Genomic DNA, 19,971 nt, shown 5'->3' on the forward strand with positions numbered 1-19,971 from the left:
TCACACAAGAGTGTCAACGGAGCCAGCAGGGGTCATCACGGAGCCCTTGGCCTGGCTGTATGAGCATTCGTGGTCATCTGGCCAGGTGCCAGGGGATTGGAAACTGGCCAAAGCGGTCCCAATTTTCAATAAAGGGAGGAAGGAAGACCCAAGTAACTATAGGCCTGTAAGCCTCACCTCGGTGCTCAGGAAGATCTTGGAGAGAATCATCAAGGAGCACATCTGTGGGGGGCCTGCAGGGGAGATCATGCTTGGGGGCAATCAGCATGGGTTCATCAGATGACCAACCTGATTGCCTTTTATGACCAAGTAACTAAATCCTTGGATGATGGTGTTACCATGGACGCAGTCTTTTTAGACTTTAAGAAGGCCTTTGACACTGTCTCACCCCATCCTTATCAATAAATTAAGTGACTGTGGCATTGATGCCTGCACAGTTGGATGGGTAAAAAATTGGATGATGGGGCGCACCCAGAGAGTAGTGGTGGATGGGTTGTACTCAACTGGCAAGATGTGAGCAGTGGGGTACCCCAGGGCTTGGTTGTCAGGCCCGCACTGTTTAACATGTTCATCAGTGACTTGGATGAGGGGGTGGAAAGCATGCTGTCCAAGTTTGCTGATGACACTAAGATGTGGGGTGAGGTGGACACACTTGAAGGGAGAGAGAGACTGCAAATAGATTTAGACAGACTACAAAAGTGGGCAGATGAGAATAAAATGGGGTTCAACATAGACAAATGCAGAGTGCTGCACCTTGGGAGAAGGAATCCATAGCATACATACAGGTTGGGGAGTTCCCCTCTTGAAAGCATAGAGGTGGAAAAAGATCTTGGAGTCATTATTGACTCCAAGATGAACATGACCTGCCAATGCTAGACCCCAGCCAGCAAGGCCAGCCATACCTTGTCATGCATCCAAAGGTGTATATCTCAAGCTGGTCCAGAGAAGTGATACTTCCCTTCTATGCAACTTTGGTCAGGCCACAGTTGGAATACTGCATCCAGTACTGGGTGCCACACTTCAAAAGGGACGTGGCCAGCCTGGAGAGGGTTCAGAGGAGGGCCACCCACTTGGTGAGAGGGCAGTAGGACAGGCCCTATGAGGAGAGACTGAAGGACCTGAACCTGTTCAGCCTCAGCAAGAGGAGGCTGAGGCAGGACCTGGTGGCTGCCTACAAACTCATCAGGGGAGATCAACAGCAAATATGTAGAAACCTTTTCTCCCCAGCACCACCTGGGGTGACAAGGAACAATGGTAATAAGCTGATGGAGAATAGGTTTAGATTAGAGATTAGAAGGCAATTTTTTACAGTTAGGATGGCCAAAATCTAGAACCAGCTTCCCAGGGAAATGGTCCTCGCCCCTACCTTGGGAAATTCAAGAGGAGGTTGGATGATCACCTGTCTGAGGTCTTGTGAACCCAGCATTCATTCCTGCCTGTGGCAGGGGGTCAGGCTAGATGATCTGTTCAGGTCCCTCCTGACCCTAGCTACTATGAAACTATGAAAGAGCCACCCAAGTCAGTAATGGTGACTGAGTTGGAAGCTTTATAACTTTTGAGTCTTTACTAAGCCAGTGCCCAGTAGGGCCATGTGAAATTTTGCCGGCTGTTTCATTTTGACGCTGTTTTGATTTGTTTTGAGCTTGGAACAGCGAAATCGAAATGAAACAACAGGTTTTGAAACAGCCTTGAAATGAAACCAGGGCAGTTTTGAAACATTTTTAGTTTCAAAGTTGGGCTTGCTTGCAGCTAAAGAGAAACTAAGAAGATTGGGGGAGAAAGGGGGAGAAGGACTGCTCTGATATTGACATGTGTAGCTGGCTAGTGACTGTGATCCTTCCCTGAGATCCCTTCCAATCCCAGAGCTCTGTGGGAAGGATGGAAAAACAGCATAAAAAACATTGTTTGAACTGAGCTTTGTCTGTGCCTTCACACTTACAAGTGGCACACGTTTTGCTCTTAACAGTTTGAGGTGCTGTTTCCCAGAACCCCCTGCACCTATCTCCTTGAAAGCTGGCAGGCTTCATGGCCTCAGCAGGGGCTACCATGCCTGCAGGTTTTACCTCACTGTGCCTTAACACTATAGGAGCTGCATTTTGTCTTCAGATATCTGGGGGTTCCAAAGTGATGCCCCAAGAGTCTGTAGTTAATAAGGATTACGTCTGTCTCTGCCATTTTTGGGTTGTTATCCCTAGTGCATGTAGTTACCCTTCGTAGAAATTTATTTCATTTGGATTTTCTTTTGTAAGTACTTCATTGCCTTCTTTGCCAAGTTAACTAGGTGATGAGGAATGCAAAAGTACTAAAAGAAGTGTATATGTGTCAAGGCAGGATGGGAAATGTGAGTGAAGGCCAAGTGAAAAAAACAAGACGGCCTTCAAGATAAGCTTATCAGGAAACATCTTAAGAAAAACATTCTTGCTTCAGCAAGACAACAAGATGAGTCACTGTCAGACTGCCAAAAGTGTGTTACAAGGCAAGTTGACCTGTATGTGACTTATCAGTATATAAAGGAGTCTATGCTTTGCTCTCGTTGAGAACTAGCTGCCCCTTGCTTTTCTCCTGTGGCCATGCAAAATAAAGCGCTTTTCACAGCCAAACAGTGATCCTGTCTAAATTTCCACATCATGGGGTACAGCTAAATAGTGATACTATTACTGCAACTTTTCCGACTTATATTTGAGAAACAGAGTCAGGTCAATAATACTATGCATTTTACCCATATATGCTTGGGTCATGTGTGGCAAAGTGTGCGCTTTTGGTTGGAGAGAGAGAGAGAGAGAGAGAGAGAGAGAGAGAGAGAGAGAGAGAGAGAGAGTGTGTGTGTGTGTGTGTGTGTGTGTGTGTGTGTGTGTGTGTGTGTGTGTGTGTGTGTGTGTGTGTGTGTGTGTGTTATGTGGACAAAATGGCCCCTGTTGTTCTGGCCATGTGCTCTGCACATGGAAAGCTGGGACCTTACATCTGGGCAAAATATGTAAAATACTCAGCCCTGACTGGCCAGAGGAAGCAAAGACTTTTCAGGCAAATTGGTTAAGAGAAAGACTGGAGTATGGCACTCCCTGACTGGACAAGGCCAGGGCGATATCATGTGGAGGGATATAAGGTGAGCTATGCTGGTCTAGGGAGGAGAAGAAGCTGCTAGGGGCTGCTGAAGAGTGAAATCTCCTCCAAGAGAGAAGGAATTTGCAGATAATAAAAGGGGAAACTCAGGTAGAGGAAAGAGAGGGAGAATTGTCCTCGTATCTGGGAACTCCTCTCTTCTCCTTTTCTTCCCTCTTTTTTGATATTTTAAGAGATTAATACTGGGGAGGAGGGTATTGGTTCCTTGGGTTGGTTGGCTAGGAATTAGGTCTGGCAGTTTTAAACAGGGTTGCAACCTGGGAGTTTGTAATCCTGCCAGTTTTGGGCCGAGTTACAGTTTGCAACTGTCTGCTCCCAGTGGAGTTGTGTGACCCAAACTACCTGCAGCCCAGGCCTAAAAGGTAGGCCTGACTTCCCCACTTTGTTTCTTTTGATGGTCCTTTGCTTCAGTCAAGCTGTGTGGTTGGGCCAGCTGTAGCCAGTAATCAACCTGACTCCCTTTTGAGTTTGTCCTGCAGTTTTCATTTCAGCAAGCCATATAATCCAGCCCAGAAGTTGTGGGATGTGAGCATGCTGGCTGGGGCCACAGTCATTCCCCCCATCACACCTCACCCCGCCATACACACACACACACAGCCTCTCTGTGGGAGCAAAGATCCACATTCTACCATTTCTCCAAGACCAATAGAGCCTCTTGAAATGCAGAAGGACCCACACTTTCAACCAGCTCCCCCCTGTGCAATGAACCCAAGGAGCAGCTGATAGCATTCTCCAGTGTAGGACTCCTTCTCCAGCTCAATGCCAAAGAGCAAGTATAAAGATGCAGGCCCCTGGAACTACCTGTTGTGGAGCCCCAAATATCAGACTGCCTGGGTATGGGAGAAGCCTTCCCCAAGAGAATGCCAGCTATAGATTTTGTTTTGTACTTAATAGTGTTTTAAATTTATATTTACTGGGGGGGGGGGCGGGCGGAAGGGTCAGGGAAGGGGGATTGGTTGTTTTTATTCTCTGTAATAAGTATGAGTTTTTGTGTTTATACTGCCTGTGATGAGGGGATATTATTTATATGGGACTGCCCAGCAAATTTAGTGTTCCCAGATTTCTTGGTGGGGGCTCAAGCCACTAGTATAGTTATGGGATACCTCAAAACATGAATCTGACTTTTCTTGCTGCCAACTGGTGCCTGGCATTAGACTTACATTTGTAATGTGTTATTTCCACCCAGTTTGGAAAAACTTACAGGTAATTATGTAGCAGCCATAAGGTTGTTGCTTATAATTGAAAATGCTTTTACAGGTGGTTCATGGAGGTTGGAAGACATCTTAATCAATGGACTTTTACTTGTAGCCCAAACTAAGGGGAGCCAAAGGAATATGTCCCTTCCCATTGGTAAAGACCAGCTTTGCAGGTGGCCAGGCCAGCAGTAGTGTAAGTAGCGTGGAGTTAGCCAAGTTGGGGGAAGAGTGCACAGAAAAAATACGCTGCCGCTACCACTGCAGCCACATAATTCTGCCAGCAGCATGGCAACAGTTGGAAGAGTCACAGCTACTTTAGGCACCTGGCTGCCTCTGCAGGCTATGTCTTACTATATAGGGCTGGTTCTTAATGTAAAGGTGACATTACTGTAATTTGAGGAAAGTAGTGAATGATCACAAAGGCTTGAATGATTCTTCTATTCTTATTCCCCTTGTAAACAGAAAAGGGTTTAAAGATTATGAATAGTATTCATAGTGATAGAGCTTTCTAGATAATTGCAATACACTTTAACCTTCAGTCTGCTGGTTTTGATTAAAAGGGGCAAATTATATTCATGGGCCAGTCCCATGAATAAGAATGAGCCTGTTCAGCTTCTGCTTGTTCAGTTCAGTCATAGTAGATGTTGCCACATAAATCAGCTGTGTAGTTTACAGATGGAGGGCAACCTAGACTACACTTTATTTGCAGCAAGGGCATATATAAAGCAAGATACACACCTTTTGCTTTCATTACAGTTCAGTCACTAGTTCAGAAGAGTGTTAAACAAGACAAAGACATTGGCCAAAGAAGGACTAGGGGTGTGCCAAAAGATTTCTTTAAATGCACTAAGACTTGGCACTCTTCAATTTTACATCTCAAAAGGAGCCCTCAAGATTTAAATTTTTCACTTGGCCAAATTAAGAGATTGAAAATTTACCAAGTGTCATACAACGCCGAAATCAATGCAAAAGGATTTCCCGCAAAAGAGGATTGGATGACAGTCATGCTGGAAACTGGTTCAGATATATTTGGGGCTTGGAGTCTCAGGTTTCTATTGGCATTGAATGTAGACCAAGTAAAATAGGAGATTCTGAAGTAAAAACAAGCAGTGATCCACATAGATAACTTCCAGTGCCTTTGACTCATAGGATGAAGTAAGTGAAATTTAATGGTGCTGTGAGCCAGCAAGGAGCCCATTCAGGAATAATTAGACCACTGGGACTTGCTTCTTAACTAAGTTTTTCTTGGTGCAAAATAAGTCTTACCTACTAGTGCATAATAGGAGATAATTTTTTTAATCCATCCATTTATTGAAATCCATCTCATTCTGTTCAGCAGTGGATGTTACAAGCCATGACTTCATGAGTTTACCAAGGACCAGAATTTCAGTCCTTCATTTTGCAGCATACAAGCACCAATTCACATTATTTTTTTTTCAGTTAGTCTATTGTTGATACAGTCTCTATGGCATATTTACATGTGCTCTGGGGGCGGGGTGTTAGCAATAACTGATCCAAGAATTTAGATAGGCATTTGGAGTCTAGAGAGCTGCAATAGGGGAAAAGATCTGGCACCCTAATTCTCAGGCTGTTCATCATTTAAGAGCTAGCAATGTACCATGTTTACTCAAATAGAAAATGATTCCTCAGTAATTAGACTTTTTACCTGGAAAAATTATACAATTGTTATTATTTTCCAGGTACAGAATCTCATTATTGGAGGTTTGCCCTGAATTTGTCCTGCTCCCACTGCTACAGCAGGGAAAATAATTCTGAGGGTCAGGTAACCACCTTGCCTTCTGCCCTGCCTCCCCCAAATTCTTCCCCCTATAGCACCTTGTCCACTCCTTATTGTCAGATCCTGCTCTCCCAAAACACATAGAAGTATGGGGCAAATTTTCAAACACTGACCTAGAAATAACATACCTTGCCTATTTACAAATTACTACAGGTGCCCATAGACTTAGTTCATCCAAAATTGATGTGTTTTGCATTTTTTAAAACTTCTATTGTTTTAGCACAGGTACTCCATAAATACACCTTTAAGCAGCATTTTTGTATCTACTTTATGTATAGTACAAACTATGCATGGTGTTAGTCTTGGGCATTCCTTGACTAAAATCAAGTGGCTAGGAGGAGGTTCAGTTTACTGCCCAGATTGATGCTGGGCATGCTGGGAAGATAATCACAGACCACCAGGATGGAGGAAGAAGGGGAGTTTTGGAGGGCCAGAACAGCATCAATGATGGTCTTGGAGAGAAATGAATGTTATGGAAGAAAAAGTGCACCAAGAGATGAGAAGCAAACTGGAGAGTGGAAATGAAGATCCATGGAGGATAGATGAAGGTGGGGAAGAAGGGATGAAAGAAGCTAGGAAAGAAGGGTGTGGTGGGATCAGTGGTTCTGGAGGAGGATTTAAGGAAGAAAGCTATGAGGAAAGAGTCCAGTCAGCAGGAAGAACAGGAGGAGAGGAGATGAGGTCAGGAGGGAAAAATGAGGAACGAAACAGTGATTGAAAAGAAGAGGAAGGCTAGTGGGAGACATAAACCAAACTTGGAAGAGAAAGAAGATGGAAGGAAGTGAGAAAGGGAGTGGCAGGTAATCTATGCCTGAGAATAAGTGAAGTAGTAACAGAGGAAGGAGAACAGAGAAGTCAGGCAATTAATTGAAATGAATTAATAAAGTTTTGAATGTTTTGAATGTTTGAAGTTTTGAATGTTAAGGCAGAACATTTGAGTAACCTGGTCACCTTTCCTAATCAGAAGTCTTGGGAAATTTTCTACTGGAGCCAAGAAGGTTAAGAGGATTTTGGAAGACATATGCATCAGTAGGTGAGAGAGAAGAATTTAAGGGGATAAGTTTTATTGTGGGAGAAAAGACAAGAGAAAGGACAATAATTATTTGAGCATACATGGACATGGTTGAGATAGGGAAGATAGAGAAATGATTGGAAAATTATGTACAAAAAGTAACATATGTTGAGAAAATATGTGCTAAATATGCTATATGGATGGGATTATAGCGAACTTGGGTAGTAATGAAAGCAGATGAGAAGGGTCCTGGCAGGATAATGCACTTATCACTAGTAATCCAAGTAGGGCCATATTGAAGGTTTACAGTGCATTTTGGACAGCCTATCCTCTGCTCTCAAGTGTGGGCAGGAGGGACACCTGGTGACATACTGCTGGTATACAATATGCTAGAGCTGTGAATGGAAAGGGCACCAGGTGGCAGAGTGCCAAGAAATACTGAAGCATAAAGAAATACTGATGTGTGTTATTTGCAGAAAAGAGGGACAATTACAGCACCAATGCCTGTTGTCCTTCTCAAATAAAGTTCAAATATCCAAAGGAGCAGCAGAGACACAAAAGGGTAGTGAGGAAGAAGATGTTGAGTCAAAATCCATGACAGTGGAGGATACACCACAAGAAGGAAGAGCTGTGGAGAAAGAAAGTGAAAGTTCAGTAGGCAAAATGGTGCATCTGGCAAGAGAGGAGGGAAGAGAAGGAAAGATAAGTGGAAAAAGTGACTTTGAGACAGAGGAAAAAGAAGGGAAAGAGGGGAGAATGATACAGGAAGAAGAAAAATTGACAAGAGAATGATACAGGAATAAGAAGGAGGGGTGAAGATAGAGTAGAAAGAAGAAGAGAGCCAGATTGGCAAAAGAAAGAAATCACATGCTATGAAGCTTAGAAAAAGAAGGCAGACAAAAAGAGAAAGGGGCAGGAGGATGGGTTGATGAAAAGCTCAGGGGAGAGAGAAGCTGAAAGGTGCTGGAGAGGGGAAAGGGTAAACTTTCTTAAATGTTAAAGCAAGAAAACAACTGGTGAAGACTATGGGGATATGAAGGGGGGAGGATTAGAGCCCAATATGAAATTTAAATGGACAAACATGACTGTGTATTGTATCTATAAATGTCAGACGTGTATTATCGAGGAAGAGGGGGGATAAGATTATGCTAATACTGAGTAGGGTAAAAGCAAATGTAATACATTTACAAGGGTGTGGAATCCCATGGGAGAGAAATTACAAGTATTTTGTAAGGAGATAGGGATGAGGACCATCATGCTGGGTGGGTTTGAATGTAAAACAAGTGGCTGGAGTAATGATTTTGTTCAAGGGTAAGGAAGTGGAAGTGCAGCAAGTGATTATGGAAGAGAGACTGCAATGGATGGTGGTGAAATTTGAAAAGAAAGTGATGGAGATTTTTAATATATATCTGTCAGTTGAAAGAAAAGGAAGGATGGTCCTGTTTAAGAAATTAGAGGTGTATATAGGTGGAGGTAGCAGCAAATTCTGGTGTGGCATTTAAATTGCATTATCAAGGAGGGGGATAAGAGAAAGGTTGTAGGGAAGGGAGAGCTAAATTTGAAAAGAAAGTGATGGAGATTTTTAATATATATCTGTCAGTTGAAAGAAAAGGAAGGATGGTCCTGTTTAAGAAATTAGAGCTGTATATAGGTGGAGGTAGCAGCAAATTCTGGTGTGGCATTTAAATTACATTATCAAGGAGGGGGATAAGAGAAAGGTTGTAGGGAAGGGAGAGCTAAATTTGAAAAGAAAGTGATGGAGATTTTTAATATATATCTGTCAGTTGAAAGAAAAGGAAGGATGGTCCTGTTTAAGAAATTAGAGCTGTATATAGGTGGAGGTAGCAGCAAATTCTGGTGTGGCATTTAAATTGCATTATCAAGGAGGGGATAAGAGAAAGGTTGTAGGGAAGGGAGAGCTAAATAGCTCATCAGAATTACTGATTAATACAATAAAAGAAGGGCTTTAAAGGAAGTGTGGAACAGTGAGAAGGTGATTACAAAGATGGAACCAAGTGGGAGACAGTTGTCAAGGTTGGATTTTGTATTAATGTCAAATGGGCTAGGAATTAGAAGGAAGGAGATCTTAGATGTGACTTTCAGCAATCACCAGATGCAGAGAATGGAATTGAGTTTATAAAAAAGTGAAGGTAGGAAAAAAGGAAAATGGAAGTTAAATTTTCAATTATCACAAGATGAGAAGACCTGTCAAGAATAGGTGGGACTATATAAAGGATGGAGGACTCTGAAGAGATATTACAAAAGTGGCTGGGAGTGGTGGACTATGATAAAGAGAATAAAAAGAAAAATTTTCAAAAATCTTGGTCAAAGAGAAGTGAGGAAGATGGTGGAAGAGATAGAAGAACTGCAGGCAAGGAAGAGGAATTAATAAAGGAGGCACTAAGAGGCGTACAAGTGAAAGAATAACTGGAAGACATATAGCAACAGATTGAAGAATGTTTAAAAAGTAAAATGGATGAGAACATCTTTCTGACTGAAGTACCTTGGGTGGAGAAGGGGAAAGAATGTTATAAATATGTTTTGGCAAAACTGAGGAAAAGAAAGGAAATGAAAGCAGTGAGGACTGAACTAGAAATCCAAATAAAATAGCATGCAAAGGGATTGGACACAGAGGCAGAGTTTCATAAAGAGTTGTATAAAAGAGTAGTGGATGAAGGAAAAATAAAGATGTTCCTTGAGAGAATAAATGAAGGAATGGGAGATGGAAAGAAAGAAAAGTGGGAGAAGTATGAGAGAGGTGGAGGACTGCTTAAAATCTTGCACAGGGAAGACATGAACTTCTGGTAGAATTCTATGAAAAATTTCAGCAATGGCCGGGGGCAGATATAATACAGAAAGACCAGGAAATAGTGGAGACTAGGGGAGGATTTTGAAGAAGGTGTGGTAATTTTGATATTCACGAAGGGAAAGAAAGATGGATTGGGCAGCTGGAGGACAATAACCTTTTTAAACCTAGGCCACAAACTGATGGCAAAAGTACTGGTCAAAAAAATGCATGACTGTTTAGAAGATGTGATACAAGAAGAACAAATGTGTGTCATTCCTGAGAGTAGACATCCCAGACTCTATGGTTAATGAGACATGTCATGCTGAATGTGCAATAGAGGAAAAGAAACACCGTAATAATGAATCTAGGCTTGAAAAAAGCTTATTGTAGGGTTGAATATGATTTCATGCTTGAAGTATTATGGAAGCTGGGGTTTCCAGCAAAGATGATCAGGTGGGTCAGTACTATACAGCAAAGCACAAAGTCTAGTACTGGTAAACGGTTACATGAGCAAAACATTCCCCATACAAGCATGGGTAAGACAGGGTTGCCCACTGTCCCATTATCATTTTGTGTGCATGGTGGACCCATTGGCACAGAGAATTCATGATGATAACCTGATAAGTGGTGTAAAGATACCAGGAGGAGGAGAAGTTAAATGTACATTATACATGGATGATATGAACATAATAGCTTAGGATAACATATCAGTCGAGAGGGTATTAAAGCATTCTGAGGACTACAATGAAGTGTTAAGGGAAAAATTAAATAAGATTAAAAGTATGATGATGGGTGTGGGGAATTGGGAGAATTTACTGAGGTTTGGGCCATGGATGACAGAGAGTGTAAGCAAGATCTTGGGAATCCTAATGGATGCTGAAGGGAAAAGAACAAAGTCATGGGAGAAGTTATAGATGAGAGGGACACAGATATTGGGGTTGTGGAGTGGAAGTATGTTATCTTTCAAGGGTAAAGAGGCTGTGGTGAAGACGGTACTCCTGCCAATCATCCTTTATATAGGAGTGTTATATCCATTGTCATGGCAACAGATAAAGAGATTACAGTGGCAGATATGTATTTGGGTGGGTGGGGGGGAGGTAAAAGAGAAAGGGTAGCCAGGATGGAGTCAGGGAATTAGGAGGTTTGGGAATGCAAGATCTATAAAGAGATAATGGAGGGGGTGGGGAAGACTGTGTCTTTCTGCCACTACATGGCAGGAAGAAAATTAAGATGATGGGGCATGTATAGGGGAGAATGGAAAAAGCAGGTGGGTGTGGCAGCCACTGGCCCACTATGCAAAGATGGAGAGCTTTGTAAGGGTAAATAAACTAGTGGGAGTAGGATTAGAGTATTTGACAGATTGTAAGAGGGTGATTAATCTGATAAGAATGAAAGATAAGATGACAATAGTTGGAGATCTGATGGAAAGACAGATGGCAAATGTGTGGAAAGAAGTGACAGATAATAGAGTGAAAGGAGAACATCCAGATGTCATATGGATGATGATATGGATTATTCTTCCTGTGAGGGGCAATCAGTATAAATGGGGCTTTGTAAGATCCACAGCATACCTAAGAGATGGATGTGGGGCTGAATACTCTGTAATGCATGTATTTTGGGACTGCCCTTTTATGCAAGAGGTATGAGAGGGAGTACATCATTTTTTGAGGGTATGCAATATGAACTGTGACAACATATGAAATGGTGTTGTATGGGTTAATGCCCAAAGGGCTGGAGACACAGGGCACCTATAAATGAGCACCAAGGCTGCTCTGACATGCTGGACTTACAGCGCATTAGAGTAGACTCGATTAATCAAGTCTGCTGGAGCGTGGCAATTGCTGCACTCCAGCAGCCTCCTGCATCTCATGTATCATCATCCCCGCACTTAAAAATGGTGGCAGGGATGCTTGAACTAAAGATCATTGAACGAGCTTGCCTCCATTTTTAAGCATGGGGACACTGATATAGGAGATGCAGCAGGGCTTTAATTACAGTGGCTTTCAGAGCCGCGCTAATTAATCACCAGCCCCCTCTACAGCATGTGTAAAAATGCACACAGAGACTGAGAACCATACCACTTTGTGCAACAAGTGATATGGAAGGTGAGAAACCTACTTTTGGTCAAGGGACTGGTTTTCACCAGAAAACAATGTTTGGAGTTTGCAATTTATTAATTGAAATATTATGTAGATCAAGATATGGATGAGATGAGAAAATAGAAGGCAGAAAAGAGATGAGGGAAAGAAGAATGGTGGCGTTTATTTCAAAAGGGCAAAGGAGAGAAGTGAAAGTTGATGATTCCTCCCAGTTTGGGGGGTGGTTTGTAAGAGGTTAATGTGTTAATGATGAAAAGGGGAGTAAGAAGAACAAGGTATTATTGTAGGGGAAGTTGTCAAGATTTATGTTAATATAGTTTCTTCTCATTGTTTTGTAATAATAAGAAAAGGTTCCTATCAGTATGTTCGCCCAGTATGGACCACAGATTTTATATTCCTGCTCCATGTTGGCTACATATAATCACTTTTGTACATGGTTTCCATTAATGAGCATATGCTGCTTTTGGCAGCAGTTCAATGATAGACAGTGTATTGAATGAGGTTTCATTGTATGTGAATCTAAAATGAGGGGCTTTTTTCCCCATGCTGGTTGGGGAAAAATAATCCTTGTTTTGTATTTAAGTAAGTACAGTAAGTTAGAGTAGTACAAAATTGGGGGAAGACTAAGATTGTCTCAATAAGGTCAGGATAGGCTTGCTGGTATCAGGTGACTCTCATGGGGAAAGCTGTTATTTCAGAAAAGGAAGTGATATCAGCATGCATAGTTAAGGTTTCCCAGGTAATTAAGATTTGTTCAGAATTAAAGGGTTACAGTAGCAGCATACTCTAGAAAAAGTCTAAGAGGATTAGTGGTGACATCCGAATTCATAAAAGGGGGCATATCTATACATGCAACTAACACACATCAATAAACTCTGATACATGTTGTGCCAGAGTTTATTGCTCCCAGGAGCACCATTTGAACATGCACCCAAGACAGCAGCATGTTGAACCAGTTGGAGCATCCCCAGCTGGCAGGGGACTTGGGGGGAAGGGAGAGGGTCAGAGGGGCTGACTGGGGTATGAGGGTGCTCTAGCTGGCAGGCAGCCCCCACATTGAAGCACTCTTGTGTCCCAGCCAGATGGGGCAGTGTTTACATGTGCCCTGTTGCTCACAAAATAACCTCTGCAGTAGGTTAATACTTGTATTTACAAGTACTGGCTTGCTGCAGAGTTAGTTTCCTGTGGTCTAATAGGGCCCCACAGGATGTGAGACATTTACTGTGGAGGTAATTAGTCTACTCCACAGTAAACATCTCATGTAGATGAGTCCAGGATGTAGAAGATTATTCTCTCAGAAAGGATAAATCACATATATACTTTCTTTTCCTTTATAAGCAAGTGAATAGGTCACTCAAGTTGGTGACTAGGTGTATGGGCACAGTATTGTGCTTTTTATCTAGTTTCTCCTACCAGTTTAATTGTTGGGCTTCAAAGAAAAGGAATCTCTGAGTCAATATGGGTAGGGTACTATCTCTTGAGGAGTTATGGGGACTGGGATCTGAAATTGGGTTGTGCACTGGGTTAACTGGAAGGCAAGCAATTCACTGGGAGATTCACAACTGAATATTAGTTCCAGGACAACTCTAACCTTGCTTGAGAAGGAGGGTTACATTATGAGGACAACTACTGTCCTCTGTATGTTCTTTGGCAGCGAGCTGGGGTTTTGAAAAGGGGTTGACAATCATCAGGAAAAACATTTAGGGCAAATACAAAACTCCTTTCCAGAGGAGGACTGGTCTGAAAGGCTGGTGTGAAAGGCTTCAGTGGGAGGCATGGCAGCCAAATTTGTAAACAGTTATTTTGATACCTGCATTATTCAGGGACATCTCCCTGAATAGGATGCAAATATATTTTTGCCCATCATTTGGAGGTAATTGTTACCTATCTGAGAACTCAGCTGGGTACAGAGATTTGGCTACCAAAGTGACTGTAGGCCCTTCCAGGTATTCAGTTCAAGTTCTCCAAGGACATCTAGCTCCCTGAAAAACAGAGTTGGAAAGTAACATCAAAATTGCCATGTACTGGGTCAGACCATAGGATCCATCTAGCCACTGGCCTTCTATGTCATGCAGTGGTAGACAGTGGATGGCAAAGGGGGAAGTAAACAGGTGTAGGAGTAAATTTAGTTGGGCTTCTGGCCTACTTGACTAGAAAAACAGAGAACAGAAGTGCTGATACTTCTTATTTCAGTTACATATTTTGAGATAAGAAATCCTGCATGTCTTATTACCCTGTGCACAAGCATCCAATTAAGTAAACTTGTTTTAGTTTCTCCAAGGTCATTTTTTTTTCTCTTTATCTGTCTTAAGTATAAAAATCCTTGCAAACTTAGAGAAAAAGAGGATTCCTTTGAAACAGACAAGTGGGTGATTCCTCTTGCTGTATGAAATCCTCCTTGTGATCACAGTATAGCCCTAAATAAAGAAAAGCTGGCTTTATCAGTTCTAATTCAACCACAATGTGAAGTTTGATTTTTTCCACAATTTGGTGCCGTGACTCAGATAGAGACATCCGGAGTGATCAGTTAGGACACAGACATCTCTTCACTGAAGCCCTGGTGCCAAATCAAGGTAAGAGACCTTTTGAAATCTCTATTGGGGCTTTTCAGTGAGAGGCTGTATCTGTGTCTTCCTGATTCACTGCTTGAGGCTTACCCTATCTGAACTTTTTTTTCTGCCAAAACTGTCAGACCCACTGTGTAAGTAGTAACTGTGAGTAGAAAAAGTTAAGGTTAAAGACTCTGTGTTGCTGTTGTCAATGAAAGTGTTTCCCCGTGTGAATTGAGTTAAGTTTGGTAAAGAACTATGAGGTCTCTCTGAAACCAAGAGTGAAACCTTGTGCAACCACCCTGAAGACAAAAGATTTGTTCTGTGTGCTCTTCAAAAGCAAGGGTGCAAGGTGGAAACTCTTAGAGTGTGAGTGTTTTCCACGATAAGCATTGACCAGGGCTGAGACTAAAGAAATGCTCTTGAACCTTGTGCCTCAATGCAGAAATTCCCTTGTGTGAATTGAGAGTATGAATTGAGAAATATCAGCCACTGACCAGGTCTGAGACTAAGGCTGAGTTCAGCAGCCCCAAGGCTGTCTGGAAGGGCAGTTTTGAATGCAAGGGAGCCCAACTGGAACCTCGTGACCCAGTAGACAGGTTTACCCTTTCCTCACCCTCATAAATGAGCTGTGTCTAACTGTGAGTAACTGCATTGTGTGCTGTTATTGCAGTGGAGTCTTGTCTTTGGACATTAGCCGCAGCATCTCTGTGCCACTAGCAAATCTCACAACCTGACTGGACACCCTCAGTAAGCCATTCCTGTATGAAAAACTTTCATAGTTTCATAGTTTCTAGGGTCGGAACGGACCTGAGCAGATCATCTAGTCTGACCCCCTGCCATGGCAGGAAAGAATACTGGGGTCAAATGACCCCAGCAAGATGTTCATCTAACCTCCTCTTAAACACCCCCAGGGTAGGAGCCTGCACCACTTCTCTTGGAAGCTGGTTCCAGATCCTAGCCGCGCTACCCTCCTGATATCTAACCTAAACCTACCCTCTGCCAGCTTGTGACCGTTAATCCTGGTCACTCCTGACGGTGCTTGGGGAGCCAGTGACTCCCCCAATGCCTGCTGATCCCCCCGACTAGTTTATAACAGGCAACAAGATCCCCCCTCAGCCTTCTCTTTTGGAGGCTGAACACGTTCAGGTCCTGTAGCCTCTCCTCATAGGGCCTGCCCTGCTGTCCCCTGATCATACGAGTGGCCCTCCTCTGGACCCTCTCCATGCTGTCGACATCCCTCTTGAAGTGGGGCCACCCAGAACTGGACGCAGTACTCCAGCTGCGGCCTGACCAGTGCCGCATAGAGGGGGAGGATCACCTCTTTGGACCTCCTCGAGATGCATCTGTGGATGCATGCCAGGGTGCGGTTGGCCTTCCTGACTGCTTCCCCACACTGCTGGCCCATGTTCATCTTGGAGTCAATGATGACCCCCAGATCCCTTTGCGCCTCCGTGCTGACAAGAGGGGAGTTCCCTAACCTGTAGGTATGGTGCCGGTTGTTCCTCCCCAGGTGCATCACCTTGCACTTGTCTGTGTTGAAACCCATCCTATTCTCGTCCGCCCACCCTTGTAACCTGTCTAGGTCTGATTGTAGCCTGTTGCATCCTTCCAATGTGCCCACGTCCCCCCACATCTTAGTGTCATCAGCAAATTTGAACAGGGTGCTTTTTACCCCCTCATCCAAATCGCTGATGAAGATGTTGAACAGTGTGGGCCCAAGGACCAAGCCCTGCGGAACCCCACTACCCACATCCTTCCAGGTTGAGAAGGACCCATCTACTACCACCCTCTGGGTGTGGCCCACCAGCCAGTTGGCGACCCATTTGACTGTGTGGGTGTCTACACCACAGCCCCCCAGTTTCTTAATGAGAACAGGGTGAGAGACAGTGTCAAAAGCCTTCCAGAAGTCCAGGAAGATTATATCCACTGCTACCCCTGCATCTAATGATCTGGTGATCTGATTGTAAAAGGCCACCAGGTTGGTCTGACAGGACCTGCCACTGATGAACCCATGTTGGTTGCCCCTAAGCATGTAATCCCCTGCTGGCCCCTCCTGGATGTGTGCCAGCATAATTTTCTCGAACAGCTTACCTGGGATCGAGGTGAGAGTAACCGGCCTATAGTTTCCTGGGTCCTCCTTCCTGCCTTTTTTGAAGATGGGGACCACGTTGGCCCTCTTCCAGTCCTCTGGTACCTCACCAGAGCACCACGAGTACTCATAAAGTTGTGCCAGGGGACTTGCAATGACTTTGGCCAGTTCCTTTAGAACTCTAGGGTGGAGATCATCCGGGCCGGCTGACTTGAATATGTCCAACCCCTCCAGAAGCTCCCTAACCCGTGGCCCAGGTGTGCCTCCCCTGGGGCCCGAGGGGGGGCCCAGCAGGGAGGTGGCTGTTCTGGTCCCTACTTAGGAAGACGGAGGCAAAGAAATCGTTAAACATGTTAGCTTTGCCATATGGTGTGATGACCAAGTTTCCCATGGTGTCCTGCAAGGGCCCCACATTACCCGGGACCTTCTTTTTACCCCCTACATATTTAAAAAAGGACTTCTTATTGTCCTTAATCTGGGAGGCTAGCCCCAGTTCCATCTCTGCCTTGGCCTTCCTAACTACCCCGCTACATCCCCGAGCAACTACATAATAGTCCACCCTAGTGATGACCCCTTCTTTCCATTGGGTGTAAGCCTCCTTTTTAGCAAGGAGACATTCCCGGATGCTTTGGTGAGCCACAGAGGCTTGTGTGCTCTCCTGCTCCCTTTGATCCTCATTGGGATTACCTTCCTTTGGGCTTGGAGGATCATCTCTTTAAGGAGCGACCACTCTTCTTGGACACCTGGCTCCCCTCCCCTCTGGGACCTCAGCGCTTCTCCAACTATCCTCCTTAGCTCGTTGAAGACTGCCCACCTAAAATCTAGGGCCGCTGCCTTACTGCATGCCTTTGCCACCTTGCACTGGATGGTGAATTCCAGCAGGCGATTATCACTGTCACCCAGGTGGTCGAGCACCCGCAGCCCCCTCACCAGGTCATCAGCCGTGGCCAGCACTAGGTCCAACAAGGCGTCCCCCCTGGTGGGGCTGTGCACCTCCTGGGTTAGATGGAGGTCCTACAAGAACCTACGTGAGCATTCAGACCTGGCTGACTTCTCCTCCCAGCAGATGTCCGGGAAATTCAGGTCCCCCATGACTACCACATCCTTAGCCTTCACTACCTCTGTGAGCTGACCCAAGAATTCCTGGTCAAGCTCTTCTCCCTGGTTGGGAGGTGTGTAGTAGACTTGTGTGAACTGAGTTTAAAGATATGGGGAGCAGAGAGTCTAAAAACATACCAGCTCCACCAAAAGGGACTCCAGCACTGTACATGTACACACACTATGGCCATAAAAGTTGTAAGTGTCTAGAAAAATGGAACTGGTATACCAGAGATGATTTTAGCTGGCAGTTTCCCCTGGAGGGAACATTTGATTTAAGTGAAATTGTTCATCTCCACAGAGACCTTGAGTTAAGAGGTAGTAATATACCACAGACTCAGTGGGACACATTTTTTGATTGATATGAAGAGGCATGAAAAGATGTCAAGAATCTCAAGTTCAGAGTCTTAAGGACTCCCAAGAGAAACTGAAATCTCAGATAAAGGAATTAAAACAGAAAAGTGAACCAAAAGCCCCCCCCCCCATCAATAGTACCATCAGCACCAAAACAACTTTATCCATAAATAACTGAGAATGAATCTGCAGATTGATTTTCTTAATTGTGCCACCCCCATATAATTGATTTTCTTAATGTGCCACCCCCATATCCATCCCAGGCACAATCTGAACCTGAATAAGTCCAAAGTAACCAAATAGGCTCTTCTGGCAGGATTAGCCCACCACACCAGGAAACTATCACTCAGCAACTGTCACCTGCCCCCAGGGTATGCCCACATCCACCAGAGGCATGGCATCTGTCTCCTGAAATCTCAACCCCCTCCTCTTGTTTAAGGTCTGGTACCCAGTATGGTCCAGCCCCTTCTTTAAAATCTAAAAAGGCTCACCTTATGCCTTTACGTCAACTTCCAGGGCAAGGTCCAAATGGGGAAACTACAATCACAGTCCCTGTCCCCTGGACCCCAGAAGATCTCCTAAACGTTGTTAAACAATTTCCCAACAACAGAGAGGAACCCCAAAAATTTAGAGATGAATTAGATACTGTAATCCATTGTTATAATCCAACATGGGCAGATTTGAACCAATTAATGAGAAGTGTTCTGCCCTCTGAGGTCTGCAACTGCCTCATTGCACAGGCTACTTGGCCTATTCAAGACCCTGGAATAAGAGATCACTTAGCAGATGCCTGAAGAAGCCTCCTTGAGGCTGTGCTTAAAATTTGCCCTAGAAAAACTGAGTGGGCCAAAATACATATCTGTAAACAAAATAAAGGAGAATCCCCAGCAGACTACATGGACCGCTTGAAACTAGTATTTGAAAGACATTCTGGTATTGAAAATGCAGCTGAAACTGCCCCAGAAGCAGTTGCTTCCATTTTTATCCATGGACTTCTTTCTAAAGTCCATGAACAGTTGTGCACAATTGCTGTAGGACAGCAGACTAAGCCACTTGAAGAACTAGTCACCATTGAAAATCATTGTACAATCTGCCAGGAAAAGAAAAAGGAATCCACGGAAACTAAGCTAATGTCATTACAATTACAAACTTTAGGCAGGGGCACAAACCGAGGTTTCCATCAAGGACAGTTCAGAAGCAGGGAACATGGTCATGGGATGGAACAAGGAAGATTTCAGTCTTCAATTGTCATTATTTTGGCCAACCAGGACACTGAATGGCTCAATGTCCTCAGTGGCCTGGCCAGCCGGGGATGACGTTTAACCTGCCACCACCTCCTCTCACTCAGTTCTCTGTCCTGAATCAGGGAGCCTCCTGTTAGGCCAGCCTGAGGAATAGTAACATCATCACAGCCCTGCTTCTCCCACTTAATCAAGATGATCCCTTCGTTTCCTGCATGATAAATGGCATCTCTACAAAATGTTTAGTAGACACTGGTGCAAGCCACTCTACTCTTTGAGCTGAAGAATTTTCCACAACTCCCCTCTCTGCTGTTGTAAACGTCGTAAGAATTTCAAATCAAATAGTTCCTCATCCTGTTTCCCAACCATTACATGTTTCTCTTAGTCTTATTTCTGATCAACATACCTTTCTCCTTAGCCCTTGTTCTCCTGTTAATTTCTTAGGCAGAGATTTGCTTTGTAAACTCGGCTGTACTATCTATTGCTCTCCTAATGGTGTTTATTTAGATGTCCCCTGTGATAATGAGATAGGAGTACTTGCTGCTTTAGCTAGCTCACCTCCTGAGCCTGAGTTCCCTGATCTTTCTGTGTTGCAAGAAGAAATCATAAAAGCTGTCCCTCCAT

The sequence above is a fragment of the Crocodylus siamensis genome, chromosome 2, assembly GCF_052110815.1.
Source record: "Crocodylus siamensis isolate JL-2025a chromosome 2, ASM5211081v1, whole genome shotgun sequence".
In the NCBI taxonomy this organism is placed as follows: Eukaryota; Metazoa; Chordata; order Crocodylia; family Crocodylidae; genus Crocodylus; species Crocodylus siamensis.